The sequence below is a fragment of the Mesoplodon densirostris genome, chromosome 9, assembly GCF_025265405.1.
Source record: "Mesoplodon densirostris isolate mMesDen1 chromosome 9, mMesDen1 primary haplotype, whole genome shotgun sequence".
NCBI classification, from domain to species: Eukaryota; Metazoa; Chordata; class Mammalia; order Artiodactyla; family Ziphiidae; genus Mesoplodon; species Mesoplodon densirostris.
The window spans coordinates 34,822,124-34,842,646 of record NC_082669.1 but is presented as its reverse complement, the minus strand read 5'-3'; the positions used below and the strand labels follow the sequence as shown (position 1 = coordinate 34,842,646).

Here is a 20,523-nt window from a genome sequence, read left to right as displayed (position 1 = left end):
AAATGAGTTATTCATAAAATATTAACATTTATATCTATAGCAATTATTGTAAAATTAAATTTTTATTAATTTTCAGTGAATAAGCATACTTAATGATAGTGTGACTCTGGTAGCATTTTAGCACCACACTGGTTTCTCCACACTCTCCTTTTATATCTGAGCAAGTTTCTTCTATGGCCCAGTCACATTCAGATAGTGAAGATGAATAATGCCTCCCTTGTGGGCTCATTAAGAACAATCTTAGCACTTAAAAGAAATATATACTAGTTATTCAAAACCCAAAAAGCAATTGCTGTTGTGTCCTACATTTTCAACTAGCACTGTGATACCCAAAGAAAAGACTGTCACACTGTTTTATCAGTTATTGTTAGCCAGTAATTTAGTAAATATCAATATGTATGCAAACAAAAATGGATACCAAGACTAGAAGAGTTGAATGACTGATGAGAGGACATAATATATGACCTATTCTGCATCTATGAGGTATCTTTGATCGTTTCTTTCTCTTCTTTGGCAGAAGAAATACTACTGCAAAAGAAATACTAGGAGCCATTTCAAGCTTTCAGGTCAATTAGTTCCCAACAGTGAGTTAATAGAGACTTCTTCCCATTCAGTTATTTGTAGGTCATTCTTGGACTTTGAAGCTTCATATGGCTTTCACCTACAATGACCACTTTAACTTAACCCTCTAATTTTGAGTTATTAAAATAACTAAATATCAGTTGTTCAGTTATTTGAATATTATCAGCACTCAGGGCTTCAGTCTACATAAGCAAAATATTTGTCACCATATGTGTTACTATCACTTAATGAACACATGCATTAGAAACAATGTTTTTGCTCTTCTAATCATTTAATTTTTAAGTAGTACTTCCACACATTTTTGAGGTCCACCAAAGGAAAAGGAATACTGTTTCATGAATGCTCAGGTATGATAAAGAAATAATCTTTGAATGTAAATGTATAGGCATGCATTCCATGTAATCTTTGTTTCTAGAAGAAGAAGAATGCAGACTAAGATATTCCCAGTAGTTGTTCTTGACTTATTGTGTTATTCCAAACACACAAACTCAAAAACTTATCTTATTTTTTTTGGAATTAATATTATTCTGCAGCCTAGATATTGTTTACAGTAAGGTGCAATAAACAGCTGATTATGTGCTAGAATTTGAAAAACTTGTCGTTTCATTCTGCCATTATAGCTCCATTCCATTTATTCTTTTTTTTTTTTAACATCTTTATTGGAGTATAACTGCTTTACAATGGTGTGGTAGTTTCTGCTTTATAACAAAGTGAATCAGTTATACATATGTTCCCATATCTCTTCCCTCTTGCATCTCCCTCCCTCCCACCCTCCCTATCCCACCCCTCTAGGTGGTTACAAAACACCGAGCTGCTCTCCCTGTGCTATGCGGCTGCTTCCCACTAGCTATCTATTTTACGTTTGGTAGTGTATATATGTCCATGACACTCTCTCACTTTGTCCCAGCTTACCCTTCCCCCTCCCCATATCCTCAAGTCCATTCTCAAGTAGGTCTGTGTCTTTATTCCCGTCTTGCCCCTAGGTTCTTCAAAATCTTTTTTTTTCCTTCTTCTTAGATTCCATATATATGTGCTAGCATACGGTATTTGTTTTTCTTTCTCTGACTTACTTCACTCTGTATGACAGACTCTAGGTCCATCCACCTCACTACAAATAATTCAATTTTGTTTCTTTTTATGGCTGAGTAACATTCCATTGTATATATGTGCCACATCTTCTTTATCCATTCATCTGTCAATGGACACTTAGGTTGCTTCCATGTAATGGCTATTGTAAATAGAGCTGCAATGAACATTTTGGCACATGACTCTTTTTGAATTATGGTTTTCTCAGGATATATGCCCAGTAGTGGGATTGCTGGGTCGTGTGGTAATTTTTTCACATTTTTAAGGAACCTCCATACTGTTCTCCATAGTGGCTGTATCAATTTACATTCCCACCAACAGTGCAAGAGGGTTCCCTTTTCTCCACACCCTCTCCAGCATTTATTGTTTGTAGATTTTTTGATGATGGCCATTCTGACTGGTGTGAGGTGATATCTCATTGTACTTTTTCTTTATTTTTTTTTTACATCTTTATTGGAGTATAATTGCTTTACAATGGTGTGTTAGTTTCTGCTTTATAACAAAGTGAATCAGTTATACATATACATGTGTTCCCATATCTCTTCCCTCTTGCGTCTCCCTCCCTCCCACCCTCCCTATCCCATCACTCTAGGTGGTCACAAAGCACCGAGCTGATCTCCCTGTGCTAGGCGGCTGCTTCCCACTTGCTATCTGTTTTATGTTTGGTAGTGTATATATGTCCATGCCTCTCTCTCACTTTGTCCCAGCTTATCCTTCCCCTTCCCCATATCCTCAAGTCCATTCTCTAGTAGGTCTGTGTCTTTATTCCTGTCTTACTCCTAGGTTCTTCATGACATTTTTTTCCCTTAAATTCCATATATATGTGTTAGCATACGGTATTTGTCTTTCTCTTTCTGAGTTACTTCACTCTGAATGACAGACTCTAGGTCTATCCACCTCATTACAAATAGCTCAATTTCGTTTCTTTTTATGGCTGAGTAATATTCCATTGTATATATGTGCCACATCTTCTTTATCCATTCATCCAATGATGGATACTTAGGTTGTTTCCATCTCCGGGCTATTGTAAATAGAGCTGCAATGAACATTTTGGTACATGACTCTTTTTGAATTATGGTTTTCTCAGGGTATATGCCCAGTAGTGGGATTGCTGGGTCATATGGTAGCTCTATTTGTAGTTTTTTAAGGAACCTCCATACTGTTCTCCATAGTGGCTGTACCAATTCACATTCCCACCAGCAGTGCAAGAGTGTTCCCTTTTTTCCACACCCTCTCCAGCATTTATTGTTTCTAGATTTTTTGATGATGACCATTCTGACTGGTGTGAGATGATATCTCATTGTAGTTTTGATTTGCATTTCTCTAATGATTAATAATGTTGAGCATTCTTTCAAGAGTTTGTTGGCAAACTGTATATCTTCTTTGGAGAAAAGTCTATTTAGATCTTCTGCCCATTTTTGGATTGGGTTGTTTGTTTTTTTGATATTGAGCTGCATGAGCTGCTTGTATTTTTGGAGATTAATCCTTTGTCAGTTGCTTCACTTGCAAATATTTTCTCCCATTCTGAGGGTTGTCTTTTGTTCTTGTTTATGGTTTCCTTTGCTGTGCAAAAGCTTTTAAGTTTCATTAGGTCCCATTTGTTTATATTTGATTTTATTTCCATTTCTCTAGGAGGTGGGTCAAAAAGGATCTTGCTGTGATTTATGTCATAGAGTGTTCTGCCTATGTCTTCCTCTAAGAGTTTGATAGTGTCTGGCCTTATATTTAGGTCTTTAATCCATTTTGAGATTATTTTTGTGTATGGTGTTAGGGAGTGTTCTAATTTCAATCTTTTACATGTAGCTGTCCAGTTTTCCCAGCACCACTTATTGAAGAGTGTGTCTTTTCTCCACTGTATATTCTTGCCTCCTTTATCAAAGATAAGGTGACCATATGTGCATGGGTTTATCTCTGGGCTTTCTATCCTGTTCCATTGTTCTATATTTCTGTTTTTGTGCCAGTACCATACTGCCTTGATTACTGTAGCATTGTTGTATAGTCTGAAGTCAGGGAGCCTGATTCCTCCAGCTCTGTTTTTCTTTCTCAAGATTGCTTTGGCTATTCAGGGTCTTTTGTGTTTCCATACAAATTGTGAAATTTTTTGTTCTAGTTCTGTGAAAAATGCCATTGGTAGTTTGATAGGGATTGCATTGAATCTGTAGATTGCTTTGGGTAGTAGAGTCATTTTCACAATATTGATTCTTCCAATCCAAGAACATGGTATACCTCTCCATCTGTTTGTATCATCTTTAATTTCTTTCATCATTGTCTTATAATTTTCTGCATACAGGGGTTTTGTCTCCTTCAGTAGGTTTACTCCTAGATATTTTATTCTTTTTGTTGCAATGGTAAATGGGAGTGTTTTCTTGATTTCCCTTTCAGATTTTTCATCATTAGTGTATAGGAATGCCAGAGATTTCTGTGCATTAATTTTGTATTCTGCTACTTTACCAAATTCATTGATTAGCTCTAGTATTTTTCTGGTAGCATCTTTAGCATTCTCTATGCATAGTATCATGTCATCTGCAAATAGTGACAGCTTTACTTCTTTTCTGATTTGGATTCCTTTTATTTCTGATTCTTCTCTGATTGCTGTGGCTAAAACTTCCAAAACTATGTTGAATAATAGTGGTGAGAGTAGGCAACCTTGTCTTGTTCCTGATCTTAGTGGAAAGGGTTTCAGTTTTTCACCATTGAGGACCATGTTGGGTGTGGGCTTTTCTCCTTCAGTTTGTTAATATGGTGTATCACATTGATTGATTGATTTGCATATACTGAAGAATCCTTGCATTCCTGGGATAAAACCCACTTGATCATGGTGTATGATCTTTTTAATGTGCTGTTGGATTCAGTTTGCTAGTATTTTGTTGAGGATTTTTGAATCTATGTTCATCAGTGATATTGGCCTGTAGTTTCCTTTCTTTCTGACATCTTTGTCTAGTTTTGGTATCAGGGTGATGGTGGCCTCGTAGAATGAGTTTGGGAGTGTTCCTCCCTCTGCTATATTTTGGAAGAGTTTGAGAAGGATAGGTGTTAGCTCTTCTCTAAATGTTTGACAGAATTCGCCTGTGAAGCCATCTGGTCCTGGGCTTTTGTTTGTTGGAAGATTTTTAATCACAGTTTCAGTTTCAGTGCTTTGATTGGTCTGTTCATATTTTCTATTTCTTCCTGATTCAGTCTTGGAAGGTTGTGCATTTCTAAGAATTTGTCCATTTCTTCCAGGTTGTCCATTTTATTGGCATAGAGTTGCTTGTAGTAATCTCTCATGATCTTTTGTATTTCTGCAGTGTCAGTTGTTACTTCTCCTGTCTCATTTCTAATTCTATTCATTTGAGTCTTCTCCCTTTTTTTCTTGATGAGTCTGGCTAATGGTTTATCAATTTTGTTTATCTCCTCAAAGAACCAGCTTTTAGTTTGATTGATCTTTGCTATCATTTCCTTCATTTCTTTTTCATTTGTTTCTGATCTGATCTTTATGATTTCTTTCCTTCTAACTTTGGGCGGTTTTTGTTCTTGTTTTTCTAATTGCTGTAGGTGTAAGGTTAGGTTGTTTATTTGAGATGGTTCTTGTTTTTTAAGGTAGGATTGTATTGCTATAAACGTCTGTCTTAAAACTGCTTTTGCTGCATCCCATAGGTTGTGGGTCGTCATGTTTTCATTGTCATTTGCTTCTAGGTATTTTTTGATTTCCTCTTTGATTTCTTCAGTGATCTCTTGGTTATTAAGTAGTGTATTGTTTAGCCTCCATGTGTTTGTATTTTTTACAGATTATTTCCTGTAATTGATATCTAGTCTCATAGTGTTGTGGTCGGAAAAGATACTTGATACAATTTCAGTTTTCTTAAATTTACCAAGGCTTGATTTGTGACCCAAGATATGATCTATCCTGGAGAATGTTCTATGAGCACTTGAGAAGAATGTGTATTCTGTTGTTTTTGGATGGAATGTCCTATAAATATCAATTAAGTCCATCTTGTTTAATGTATCATTTAAAGCTTGTGTTTCCTTATTTATTTTCATTTTGGATGATCTGTCCATTGGTGAAAGTGTGGTGTAAAGTACCCTAATATGATTGTGTTACTGTCGATTTCCCCTTTTATGGCTGTTAGTATTTGCCTTATATATTGAGGTGCTCATTGTTGGGTGCATAATTATTCATAATTGTTATATCTTCTTCTTGGATCGATCCCTTGATCATTATGTAATGTCCTTCTTTGTCTCTTGTCTTCTTTATTTTAAAGTCTATTTTGTCTGGTATGAGAATTGCTACTCCATCTTTCTTTTGATTTCCATTTGCATGGAATATCTTTTTCCATCCCCTCACTTTCAATCTGTATGTGTACCTAGGTCTGAAGTGGGTCTCTTGTAGAAAGCATATATACAGGTCTTGTTTTTGTATCCATTCAGCCAGTCTATGTCATTTGGTGGGAGCATTTAATCTATTTACATTTAAGGTAATTATCAATATGTATGCTCCTATTCCCATTTTCTTAATTGTTTTGGGTTTGTTATTGTAGGTCTTTTCCTTCTCTTGTGTTTCCTGCCTAGAGAAGTTCCTTTAGCATTTGTTGTAAAGCTGGTTTGGTGGTGCTGAATTCTCTCAGGTTTTGCTTGTCTGTAAAGGTTTTAATTTCTCCATCAAATCTTAATGAGGGCTTCCCTGGTGGCGCAGTCGTTGAGAGTCCGCCTGCCAATGCAGGGGACACGGGTTTGTGCCCCGGTCTGGGAAGATCCTACATGCCGTGGAGCGGCTGGGCACGCGTTGGCTGGGCCCGAGTTGTTGAGCCTGCACATATGGAGCCTGTGCTCAGCAACGGGAGAGCCCACAACAGTGAGAGGCCCACGTATCAGAAAAAAAAAATAAATCTGAATGAGATCCTTGCTGGGTAGAGTAATCTTGGTTGTAGGTTTTTCTCCTTCATCACTTTAAATCACTTTAAATATGTTCTTCATCACTTTAAATATGTCCCTCTGGGTTTCAGAGTTTCTGCTGTAAGATCAGCTGTTAACCTTATGGGGATTCCCATGTGTGTTGTTTCTTGTTTTTCCTTTGCTGCTTTTAATATGTTTTCTTTGTATTCAATTTTTGACAGTTTGATTAATATGTGTCTTGGTGTGTTTGTCCTTGGATGTATCCTGTATGGGACTCTCTGTGCTTCCTGGCCTTGATTCACTATTTTCTTTCCCATATTAGGGAAGTTTTCAACTATAATCTCTTCAAATATTTTCTCAGTGCCTTTCTTTTTCTCTTCTTCTTCTGGGAGTCCTATAATTTGAATGTTTGTGCATTTAATGTTGTCCCAGAGGCCTCTGAGACTGTCCTCAGTTCTTTTCATTCTTTTTTCTTTATTGTGCTCTGCAGTAGTTATTTCCACTGTTTTAACTTCCAGGTCACTTATCCATTCTTCTGCCTCAGTTATTCTTCTATTGTTTCCTTCTAGAGAATTTTTAATTACATTTATTGTGTTGTTCATCATTGTTTGTTTGCTCTTTAGTTCTTCTAGGTCCTTGTTAAACGTTTGTTATATTTTCTCTATTCTATTTCCAAGATTTTTGATCATCTTTACTATCATTATTCTGAATTATTTTTCAGGTAGACTGCCTATTTCCTCTTCATTTGTTAGGTCTGGTGGGTTTTTACCTTGCTCCTTCATCTGCTGTGTGTTTCTCTGTCATCTCGTTTTGCTTAACTTACTGTGTTTGGGGTCTCCTTTTTGCAGGCTGCAGGTTCGTAGTTCCCGTTGTTTTTGGTGTCTGTCCCCAGTGGCTAAGGTTGGTTCAGCGGGTTGTGTAGGCTTCGTGGTGGAGGGGACTAGTGCCTGTGTTCTGGTGGATGAGGCTGGATCTTGTCTTTCTGGTGGACAGGTCCACATCTGTTGGTGTGTTTTGGGGTGTCTGTGGCCTTATTATGATTTTAGGCAGCCTCTCTGCTAATGGGTGGGGTTGTGTTCCTGTCTTGCTAGTTGTTTGGCATAGGGTGTCCAGCACTGTAGCTTGCTGGTCGTTGAGTGAAGCTGTGTCTTGGCGTTGAGATGGAGATCTCTGGGAGATTTTCACCGTTTGGTATTATGTGGAGCTGGGGGGTCTCTTGTGGACCAGTGTCCTGAAGTTGGCTCTCACACCTCAGAGGCACAGCACTGACTCCTGGCTGGAACACCAAGAGCCTTTCAACCACACAGTTCAGAATAAAAGGGGAAAAAAATAGAAAGAAAGAAAGAAAGAGGATAAAGTAAAATAAAGTTATTAAAATAAAAAGTTATTATTTAGAAAAAAAAAATTTTAAGTCAAAAAACAAAAAACAAAAAAAAAAAGGGACAGAACCCTAGGACAAATGGTAAAAGCAAAGCTATACAGACAAAATCATACACAGAAGCGTACATATACACACTCACAAAAAGAGAGAAAGGGTACAAAAAATTATATATATATAATAAAAGTCCACCTCCTCAATTTGGGTTGATTCACTGTCTCTTCAGGTATTCCACAGATGCAGGGTACATCAGGTTTATTGTGGAGATTTAATCTGCTGCTTCTGAGGCTGCTGGGAGAGATTTCCCTTTCTCTTCTTTATTCTCACAGCTCCCAGGGCTCAGCTTTGGATTTGGCTCCGCCTCTGCCTGTAGGTCGCTGGAGGGCGTCTGTTCTTCGCTCAGACAGGACGGGGTTAAAGGAGCTGCTGATTCGGGGACTCTTGCTCACTCAGGCCGGGGGGGAGGGAGGGGCATGGAGTGCCGGGCGAGCCTGCGGCGGCAGAGCCTGGCGTGACATTGCACCAGCCCGAGGCACGCTGTGCGTTCTCCAAGGGAAGTTGTCCCTGGATCACGGGACCCTGGCAGTGGCAGGCTGCACAGGCTCCCGGGAGGGGAGGTGTGGAGAGTGACCTGTGCTCGCACACAGGCTTCTTGGTGGCAGCAGCCACAGCCTTAGCGTCTCATGCCCGTCTCTGGGGTCCGCGCTGTTAGCCTTGGCTCGCGCCCGTCTCTGGAGCTCCTTTAAGCAGCGCTCTTAATCCCCTCTCCTTGTGCACCGGGCAACAAAGAGGCAAGAAAAAATCTGTTGCCTCTTCGGCAGCTCCAGACTTTTCCCCGGACTCCCTCCCAGCTAGCCGTGGTGCACTGACCCCCTGCACGCTGTGTTCACGCCACCTACCCCAGTCCTCTCCCTGGGATCCGACCGAAGCCCGAGCCTCAGCTCCCAGCCCTGCCTGCCCCAGCCAGGTGAGCAGACAAGCCTCTCGGGATGCTGAGTGCTGGTTGGCACCGATCCTCTGTGCGGGAATCTCTCCACTTTGCCCTCCGCACCCCTGTTGCTGCGCTCTCCTCCGCGGCTCCGAAGCTTCCCCGCGTCCGCCACCCGCAGTCTCTGCCCGCGAAGGGGCTTCCTAGTGTGTGGACAGCTTTCCTCCTTCACAGCTCCCTCCCACTGGTGCAGGTCCCGTCCCTGTTCTTTTGTCTCTGTTTTTCCTTTTTTCTTTTGCGCTACCCAGGTACGTGGGGAGTTTCTTGCCGTTTGGGAGGTCTGAGGTCTTCTGCCAGTGTTCAGTAGGTGTTCTGTAGGAGCTGTTCCACATGTAGATGTATTTTTGATGTATCTGTGGGGAGGAAGGTGACCTCTATGTCTTACTCTTCCGCCATCTTGAAGCTCCTTCCCTTTTATTCTTAAGGGTGTATTTTTTCCTTAGGAATTTTTTTTAAGTACTCATATTCCTAGTAGAGCCTCTAGATGGTATCAACTAATATCTTAATCATCAGTAAATATCTTAGTAGGGGATGACTCTTTTTATGAAAGAGGCCAAAGAAAATCCTTTTCAGTTTTGCTTTAAAAGACACTACATAGCTAACAAAGCATTTTTCCAAATATGCCTCAGTCTTAGAAAATAGCAAAAATCAATTCATACTTTTAAGGGAATTTATTCTTGTGCTGTTCTCTGCCTTCAGGGATTGGAAGAAAAAGTCCATTTATCTGAACTGAGTGTATTAGATCATTGCTTAAAATAAATTCTGATAGCTAACTTCCTTCTGTGGCTATTTTAAGCAAATCTCTCTTTGGCCATATTCCATGCTTGAAATGTGCTAATATTTAATAAAATAAATGTTTGTGAAATATTGGTTTCCCATATGATGTTATTGAAATAGATGGTCATTTGAACACATCATAAAATTAGGGTCTGTACTAGAGATTTTCTGCCTAACTGTTTTTTCTTTATCTTTGTAAAATGAACCATTCATAAAGGGATTATGCAAGTAAAGGTAAGAATTTATGTTTATGTAGGTATCCACCTTTAAAATTGATATAAATCACACCAGTGCTAAAAGGTACTTACTCCACAGTAGCAAGTAAGTGTCAAGATGTAGTCGTTTAGCAGTGTTTAGACCTACGTGGTTTGCGTTGGCTCAGTGCCCCTCCGCAAAAATCCAGACTCCTCTGTGGAAGAAACCACACATGTTGGGACTCTGGGGCTGAAGGATGTCCGTTGTATTCTTTAGAGTTAAAGCAATCTACAACACATAATTGAGTTATGAGTGACTGGTTAGGAATTTTTTCCTCTGGGAAATTAAAAAATTCTGTAGAGAGTATTTGAAGTATCAAAATTTAGGATGTATGTTTATTTGAAATGCCTATTGAAAAATAGCCATTGTCATTTCATATTTGTCACAAGCCTTTAGAGTGGAATCACCAGAAGTAATAGCAAAATCGTTTACAAAAGTATTTTCATAATAAATATTTAATAATATCCTTGTTATTATCTTTACTCTGTTCAGACTAGATCTTGAGTCTTCTGAATGAATGGGGCAGGTATATGATCAATAAACTTTGATGAGTAAATGGCTGTCGAGGGAGAAAGTCAAAATTAGACTTTTCAGGGCATTTCTTCCATCTAGAAAGTAAAAATTAAGTAGACTGAATTTTTTTTTAACTCTCTGACATTTTGATAAGAGAGATAAGATTCTTATCTTTTTTAAAAAACATATTTCTACAGGAACTTAATAGACCTAAGGGCAAGTATAAGCATCACCAGGGATGTGATGCCTCAGTATTTAAATAGGATTTTTCTAGAGTTGTTCCCTAAGGCCTCTCTTTAGTTCAGGTACCCTGTGGATTCCTCTCTGGGACAGGTTTGGGACAGGTAATGCACATTGATTCAACATTCCGTTCCCGCAACACTAGATCAAAATGGAGTAATCAGATGCAGACATAAGTGATCCCATTTCAAGGACAAAGATCTGGAACTGTATTTAACCACTCCCAACAGTTCTGTTGTAGGTTGAGTTCCCCCAGAGGCCAACTATGATATGAAGATAAGCTTATAGTAGTTTATTTGTAAGGGAGTGTTCTTGGGATCAGCGCTTGTGAGGGCATCACTAAGGAAGTAGCATTAGACAAGGGGAGAACCAAGCTGTGACGCAGTCCCAACAAAAGCCTCAGCCGATAGGCCACGCTGAGAAGGTGGCAAGCCCTTCAATATTTTTCTCTAGTATAAGCGATAATACCATTATTCATCTGGGTTTATCTTGTGAAAGAGAATCTCCTTTTTCTTCCCATCTCATCCATTAACCATGACCATCGTATTATCTCTTAAAAAACAAAAATCTGATCATATTTCTTGCCTGTTTACACGCTTCTGGGAGTTCTTGATTTCCAAGGAACTTGAATAAACTTCAAGGCCCTTCCCACCCATTTCTGCTCTGTTTCCAGTCTATTGACTTCTAAGTCCCTTCCCACTCATTTCTGCTCTGTTTCCAGTCTCATTTTTATCCACTCTTCCTTGTTCCCTCACTAGTACTTTACTTTCTGCTTTCCTCTTTCTCTCTTCTTTTACTCTAACTGCCTTGTTACAAAATGAATAACTTTCAGGTTTTGTGCTTTTGCTACAACGTTGTGAAATTGACATTCACTTTCTTGCTCATCTCACTCTTTGTTTTTGAAGGCACTGACCTAATAATACTGCTCTTTTTTTTTTTTTTTTTTTTTTTTTTGCGGTACACGGGCCTCTCACTGTTGTGGCCTCTCCCGTTGCAGAGCACAGGCTCCGGACGCGCAGGCTCAGTGGCCATGGCTCACAGGCCCAGCCGCTCCACGGTATGTGGGATCTTCCCGGACCGGGGCGCGAATCCGTGTCCCCTGCATCGGCAGGTGGACTCTCAACCACTGTGCCACCAGGGAAGCCCAATACTGCCCCTTGCTCCCCAAGACTTCCTTATTCTCAGGAGACATAACTCTTCTTTGTGTTTACTAGAGCATTTTATATATTTATACCAGTGTCAGATGTCCTATCTGATAGAACTATTATTATCCATTTGTGTAAATATATGACCTTCTTAATTATATACTCCATGAATAGGGGAACTATTTTTTTCTGCACTTCTGATTCTCCTTTAGTACATAGTACAGTGTCTTACACATAAAGGATACTAAATAATGTTCATTTTGTTTTTTGAGTTGGTAATTTTGTTATCTTTTCCTCTCTTGAGTGTGAGACCAATATACTACTCTTTAATCAATTAGTGTGCTGTCAGCTTAAAAGACATCTTACTTGGGCTGGTAAAAAATACGGAAATTTGTTATATTATAGAATAAGAATAATGTACAGAGTTTGAGTGGCTATGTAAATGGTAATATCATCTACTTAACAATGTTGTAAATGATCCAGTTCTTTCTGTCTCTTCTGTCTGCCATTGTTGGTGTTGGCATTATCCTTAGGTTGGTAGCAAAGTGGCTATAACAGTTTCATGGGTCACATCCAGACAAGGAAATGTAAAGGAATAAAAAGACCATTACTCATCCTTAGGAGCAAGGAAGCCTTTTAAAGAACTCTCCCTCACACCTCATTGGCCAGAAACATGTCAATTCCAATTCTTATACTTGAAAAAGTGGTGGGGAAACTATGATTTGCTTATATCAATCAACTGCTTTAGGTGGAAGAAGTGTTCAGGAATCAATCACGTTGATCACTACACTTAAAGAGAGGGAGTAGAAAACAAGTTTTCTGAAAAAAAATAATTTGCTTAGGGGACTTTTTTTTTCTAATTAATGTAGATTTCCTGAGGCAATCATAAAAGTTTTCTCAGGCAATCAAAAAGAAGAGTGTATATTTTCTCTTCACAGAAAATTATAAAGATTAGCTAGTTCTACAAGGAAATTATCTGGAAGGATTTATTTTTCTTTCAGGAGATATCTTGGAAAGTATTCATTGCAAGTAAAAATCCTTGAAATAATTTTTTTCCACACTGCATTGTGAAGATTGAAAAATCTGCTAACATGTACAAATATTTCTCTTGCTTATGTAAGAGTTCATTTGCCTCTATAAAACTTCTCTATGATTCTTTATTTAATCTAAGCTTTGTAAAATCTAATCTGCTACAGATTTCTTCACATTTGCTGATACTCTGTCAGTTTTCTCCCTTCAGTATTAACTGTTTTTGAGGGTGACATCGTCAGGAGGGAATACATTACAACTTAATTCAGAGAATTAAAGACTACATCATTATTCTGTAGTACTAGTATTTAGCATTATCCACTAAATATTTAATGTACAGAGAACATATTTTTAAAAAATCAAATAACTAAATATGACTTAAGCATCATTGAAAGTATTTTCTAGTAGAATTATGTCTAAAATAATGCTGCTCTGAATGATTTCATTTTGTCAGTCTCTGGGATTGAAACTTATTGTATGTGTTTGTAGAAGTAAAACTTGGAATAGTTTTTAGTAACTGAAATTTGAATAATTTTCTTTATTTTGTTCTACTTTAGTCAGGGTTTTTTGTTTGTTTATTTTTTTCATAGAAAAATTTGAGTATCTACTCTTGGTGCTAAGAACGTCTAACAGAATATAAAACTCAGGTCTTGTCATTGCTCACGCCCTACTTAGGAAGATAAGACATAACACAGTTAAAATAAGACAAGTCAGAAATTTTTTAAATGTCCAAAATAATGGGACAAATCACATAGTAGGAATTCAGGGAGGGGGAAAAAAGATCACATGTTGTACATGGGATTTGAATTAGTCCAAAATGGATGAGTAAATGTAAATTACTGTTAACAATTTAATTAACTAGTTTGTATTTGGATTTGGGCCACAAGGTTTATTATTTCCTTGTCCAGCTAGGATGGGGGAAAACATGTAGAAGAGAGTCATTTCTCCCCTCCATGTATAAATTTCTCATAGTTTAAGTTAAAGAAACTAGGTTTCCCTGCCCTTAACCTACCCCATCTCTAGAGTCAGAGGAATTTTAGTAGTCCTTGAAAAATGTGGTCAACTGTAGACATTTATATCCATTTATCATTAATTTATAAGTGATGCATGAGAAACCTGTTCAGTGTAGACATCATAATAATGAAAGTGTTTGACACTTGTACAATATGGTTTAAGGACCTATGGTTTCTAAACAAATTATCCTAAACTACATGGCATCTGTCACTGACTACAAGTGAACATTCTCCACCTCAGCTGGACTTAAGTAGTCCTAGCAATAACTCATGTAAATCCAGAGCCCTCTGTATGTAAACTTTAGGAGTAATACATGCAAGCTGAAAGTCTCTCCCTCTCTCCTTCTCTCCCTTTTTTTTTTAGTGGAGTCCTGGTTGACAGTAAAAAAAAAAAAAAAAAAAAGTCCAATCCTCTCTGGTTATGCTACTTAGTTGGCTTCTTGAGTTAATGAATTGTTGGGATCCTTCCATCTGAAAATATTACTTATTTCGGAATCAGTTCAAACCATGCTTAGGTGGAGTGAGCCTCTAAACCAGGATGTAAGCAAACAGGTCACAAAGGGAATGATTTATTAAGCTAAGTACTGCTTTTGTATCTATTAATGAAACATTTGTTTCTTGGTTTTCTTTCTTTTGTCTTCTCTTGTTTTTCAAGTGGGTTATAGAGGCAGATGAATAGACCAGTGAGAAATAAACTTATTCTGAGACTACAGTTGTTATTTATTTTACCTACTAATCCAGCAGCAACTGTTATGTCAACTCATGGGGTATAAGAATAAACAACTTTATTTTACCTCCCACAGTGCCTTTCAATCTGCTCTGTGGGACTGGGTCTTCTCCCTGGACCTGTTTGACTCCAGCAGACCCCATGGCTTTCAAGGTCACTCTTAGATAGTACAGACAGTTGTTTTCCAGCAATTAAAAGGTCCAGTCTAATGTAACAGAGTGTCCAACCTCAGTTAATATTGTCTACCTGTCCCCATTTGGGCACGCCATGGGAGGGAGGGCAGGTTCCTGAGAAGGGAGATGTTCAGAGGCTTCTTCTCTCCTGACCCTGACTGCGCTCCTCCTCTTCTCTAAGCTGTTACAGTCAGTGTCTGACCCTATGGTGTCGTATCAGGAGAAGAGAAGAGGAGAGGGGTTCAGGAAAATGTCTTTTGCCATTGTCAGAGGGACCTCACTTCTCAACTTTCTGGTCTTGTCAGACGTTTAAAGAAGGGTGACTTTTCTTTCATTGGCCTCTCTGTGAGTTTCTGGAATTTCCTCTTTCTGGAGTTCTTTCCCTTGCAATTTTCTGGATAAGCGTAACTGCATTTCTCCTCTGACTGGTGTGTCCTCATTCTTTATCTGAGACAGGTTGTAGTTCCACCAGGTGTTAACTTCTGAAGTCTTTTCACTCAGCCTTCTTGAACAGGACCTGAGGTGACCTCATGCCATCGCATTTTTACGTGACCATGTCTCCCATCTGTTCCATAGGAAGCTGTCTTGTGTATTTTCCTGGATACACTCTAGAAATTCAGGTTGATATCAGTATAGCCACTGAGCCTGGCCTCTGTGTCCACTGAAACCTGTCAGTCTGTCTCACCCTTTAGACATTTGTCCACAATGTCCCACAAATGGCATGTTCAACAGTAAGTGCTTCTCGAGGTCCCATCGAAACCCCTTCCCTGGCACCTGCTTCTCACCCTGGGGCTTGTAAGATACATGACACAACTGTCTCAGACAAAATATCCTTCTCAAGGGAAAGGAAAAAACTTTGTAAGTTCCAGTGTCCAACTATTGTATAGCTTGAACATAGGTGAAATCATCTAAATGATTCTTGGCTACCTACTTTGAAGATTTTTGCATCCTCAGCTAGCATCTCATTTTAAATTTTTTCTCAGCTAAAATTTCTTTTTTTAACATCTTGCTCTACTATCTAAGCCATAAAATGAGCTCTCAAAAGAATGTTACTTTACCTCCAAATATAACAGGCAAGCTCATTGTATATCATTCCTGATGTATACGCTCTAGAATCATAGGAGTAACCAAATGGGGAATGTCAGTATCCTTATTAGTATTATTTGCATTTTGGATATTAATAGCCTTATTCAAAACATTTGCTGTTTTACATCTTGTTTCCCATGTTTTTCAATAGTATTTCTGTTGGGTTCTAGCAAAGCTAAGCCATACCGAGAATCTAATAAACAAGAGTGTAGGACATGCAATGATCCATTTTTAAATAATCTAACAATTAGTCTTCAAATAGTTTACTTTCATTTTGAGACAATACTTAATTATCTTTTTTCTTTTTATTTAATTAAAAATATTTTCTCTTGAGACTGATATATGTCAAAATTAAATGTTTTACATGAAATGTTCAAAGAATTGCCATGTTAGCTACACAAAGGTGAAGATTATTAACAGGGCCCCAACAAAAACCTATTAGCTAAACTTACAGTGTTGAAGGCAAAAGCAGTATAATACTTAAATTTTTTATGTTTAATGTAATTGATGTTTGTTTTTAAGGTAAAAAGCACTAAATACGTTTCTGGAAGAAAACAAGGAAGTTTTCCTATGGGTTTTAAAATGAGAAAACAATGTATCAAAGCAATATAAACTTATAACCTACCTAAAAGAGAACTCCATATTTTTATGGAATAACTTGAGATAATTTCATTTCACCTTGCTAATAAAATTTAGGTCCTCACATTTACGAACTTTAATTCTTTTGTTTATTAACCAAAAACCAATCAGAACTATTTAAAAGGAAACATTGGTAAACTTAAAACACTTAAAAGCTAGAACTCAGACACTCTTAAGAAGGTTGACTTTCTTTTTGAGCAGATTGTCACATTTATAAACATGGAATGACTATATTAATGGTTTTTTTCTTCTTCCCAGCAATTGTAATGTAATTTCGTATTATTTTTCTCCTTATTTAACATGAAAATGAGGTATGTAATTATAAAAATTAGTCAGTTTACTTGAAATTCAAAATATTCTCTTATTTTAATCATTGTTATTAGAAAAATCACTAATCGAAATGAGTTTATAATTTTAACTATAATAATTTTCAGTGGCATATTTAAACACCCTTTTTTTGTGTAGCATGAAAAGGACTTTGTTATTTCCCTTTCCTTACGGAAGTCTAAAACAAGAGGGTTTTCATACACGGGGATCCTGTACTTGCTTGCTTTATATTGAGTATAAGCAGAAATGCTTTTATAAATCAGAATGACTTTCTGACTCTAGTTCATTAACTCATTTCATGGCTGCATAAGACGTTCTCATCTAACGCGTGACCCTGGAAGTCTATTATTTAGGCGAAAAGACTGAGAATAAATAACTTCTCATTTGAAATCAAGTTATTGATAAAGGAAAATTGCCACTCTTTATTCTTAGTTAATACTTGAAATAAAGAAAATATAAACCCTTGGAAACCCTGTGGGCTCCCCAATAAATTAAGTTTTGGTATAAGGCACCCTGCTTAGTTTCACGGTGATTAATCTGCTCCTATTGCCTGCGGAGCACATGCTGTCTAGTAATCACAGAGGTGAAACAATTGCCTCGTTCATGGATGGGCGGGCTCCCCCGCCCGGGTGCTGATGTGCAGGTCCCATCTGGTCACTGTAATGGACTGTCAGGATGTTGTCAGACTGCTCAGACTTCTGCCGGAACTCGACAAGGACTCTGTCTCTGTCTCCAGTTTTAAAGGAAACTTTGCAGATCACTTTTCAATAATTTCCGAGTACTTTTTATGTATGTGGGCTGTTCCAGGTGCTAAAGAGGGTAGGAAGAAAACATAATGTCCCTTGTCACTTAGTATCAGTGGCCACTCAGCTTCAATGAGTCATATACTTCCTGTAAGAAGAGAAGGGAGACTGTGACTTGTATTCCTCCCAAAATTTTGAAATTTATCCACAAGTGTAATTGCACCACAAGTTCAAAATCACCAACCCATTTGTGGATTTCTTAAATTTCATTTTAATTTGCATGATACAGTAGCATTTCTCTCATTTTCATGCAGTATGTTTATTGAGCTCCTGCCATTCCAGGTAGAACAAGCTCATTCTGCGGATAATGCTAAGATGATATCTGGCAGTGCAGCATTTGCTGCTAACAAGTGGTGCAGTAGAGACTCGAACCCACGTCTTCCAGTTCCACTGCAGTTCATTGCGCTTTATGCCAGGAAAAGGTCCCATACTAAATCTACTTGCAAAAAGAAGGGAGCAGATGGTTGTGGTAGACGCGAGTGTACTGGAATTCGGAGCTGGTTGACGGAAGAAAGCTAAATGTCAAAGAGGCTTTGGGCTGAGTCCTAAAACAGGAACGGGAGAGACAGTTCTCACCCAAGACTTCATGAACGAAGCTATGTGGGCGATTAGACGCAAACCTTGAGAACTGAAACTTCCCTTCTGTAAGTCTCTACCCCAGCCGCTTTCAGTTTTACCCGCTTTACCGCTGGCTCTCCTGTCCTTTTTCCCCAGTACTTCGGTCTTTGAGCTTAGATCTCCTACCTCTCTCTGTCCTTGGAACTGAGACTCTGGAGTAGTCACTGCTCCCTTTGTTGTTCAAATCCTTGTATCATATTGCATCTAGAGCAGCATTTTCCCAACCTTTTTACAACCAGTCAAAAACTTGAATCCTGTTTGTTGACAGAGATGGCCACTTGCATTTTTAAGTCTGTGAGTTTCTGTCTTAGGTTTTATGAACAAGTTGTAACTTCCTCTTGTGTATTCCATTCAGTTGTCTTGGCATCTCTGAATTAGGCCAAAGGGCATTTGACTGACCTTGCACTTGTTAACTTGAGTCAATTAAATTGCTTTTCCAAAGATGAAACAAAGAGCAGATATAATTAGAATTTCCTTAGGATGTTGTTATAAGGCCTTATCATTATTTGAATGTTTCTGTAACTTTGCCTAAGATTAAATAATTAAAAATAAAGTGCCTGACATTTCACATTATGAAATGATAACTGTTAATGAATTATATAACTTATAAATGAAACAGTAATTGTTAGAGACATTGCAGCATTTTACTGTGAGTTCCTCCTGCCTATTTGTCTTCAAAGTGAAGTAAATATGCTTCAAAAAACAAATCATTTTGGATTTTGGATAGAGATAAGCAAATAAAATCAATATAAGATAACTAGATCATAGGTTGTATTTTTAAATGCATACAGCTCCTGCTATCGTTTCATAAGGAAATTAATATTAAATCTCTTTTGAAAAATGTGCTTAAAATTTAACTTTATAGCATATAAGCTTATGTAAAGTGACAGTGAAGACAATGTTTATTTCATCAGAATGATCTCTTCATACTAGTAATCTACATTCTATAACTCTGAAGGAAACAGATATGTACATATTTTTACTCATTCTTTTTTTTTTTAAATATGTAACCCTTTATGAATTTGCATGTCATCCTTGTGCAGGGGCCAGGCTAATCTTCTCTATGTTATTCCAATTTTAGTATAGGTGCTGCCAAAGTGAGCACTACATATATATTATTAGAGGTTAGTATTTGATCCTTCCAAGTGTAACAGGCAAAAATTAATTTTTTGGAAATGATCAATTTCAATTATGAAATACTATGAAAACAACATAAACATACTAACATGGTTAAGTCAGTAAATTACTGAATATGGAAACTGACTTATCAGCCATACTTGTTTTAAAACTTTAACCCATAAATTATCATCTTCAAGTGGGGACATTTTGTAAACTTACTTCTCTTCTTTCCCATGTAGTTTTCTGTTACCAACTTGATTTCTAAAATTAACACTCAAATTAAAACCAATTTGCAGCCCCTAATTATTTTTTAGTGGATCAATTAGTGGTTACACAGTAGATAACTATGTTGAGAGAAATTCTTGGGCTTATCAGGATCCACAGAAAGGATCTGTTTGATTTTTGATGTCTGTCCTACATGTGGGTGGAGAGAGCAGCTTTGTACATATTTGAGATCCTTGATGTCTAGGCTCCAAGGTCCTGAAGACTACTCCCACCAAAATGATAGCTTAAAAGCTGTATCTGGTACATCATACAATGTTAAGAACCAGCATTCTGTGGGAATATTTCAGGACAATTAAAATATGGCAATTATGCAAGTAGCACCTCTGCTTCTGGTATGCCTCTTTGATAAGTGAAAGAAAAATGTCTGTGGGTAACTTTCTAAAGGAGTAATACAGCTGCATCAACTTTTAGAAATAGTGGTATGTGTTTTGCTTGTCTTGCTTAATGGAACTTTTAATATGGCGTGATGCTGTGTGTTCACAGCACCAAAGTGCAAGAAAATGTGTATGTCATCTTACTTTTGACAAATTCAGCAAGCAAAAAGAGTAGTAATAATCACTACCTCAAAACTTTCCTATTACCTAATTAATGGTCAAGAGGGCCTTTTATAGATATTGTGGACTTTGTATTTTTAAGTGTGGGGTGTGATTTCTGTCTGAGAGTGAGGCAGTCTCAAAGTGTACTACCTGGGCTACTAAATAATTTCAAGATCTCAGGTACCTCTTGGGCTTTTGTGTAAACAATGCTGAAACTTGATACTATATATGAAATACTCTATACCCAATCAGAGTTAACATCTCTCTCTCTCTCTATGTATCTGTCTATCTCTCTTTGTTTCTTACTCTTTTCCCCCTCTGTATCCATCTAC

At 37.8% G+C, this 20,523-nt stretch overlaps 1 protein-coding gene and 1 non-coding gene across 3 annotated transcripts in view; one reads left to right on the top strand and one right to left on the bottom strand.

Annotated features, from left to right (window-relative positions):
- SEMA3D (semaphorin 3D) overlaps positions 1-20,523 on the top strand; it is a 215,510-nt gene that overhangs the window by 99,873 nt on the left and 95,114 nt on the right. The gene's annotated exons all lie outside the window — the stretch shown is intronic.
- LOC132496542 (U6 spliceosomal RNA) lies at positions 19,250-19,356 on the bottom strand. The gene has a single exon (XR_009533442.1). It is a non-coding gene; the product is annotated as a U6 spliceosomal RNA (small nuclear RNA).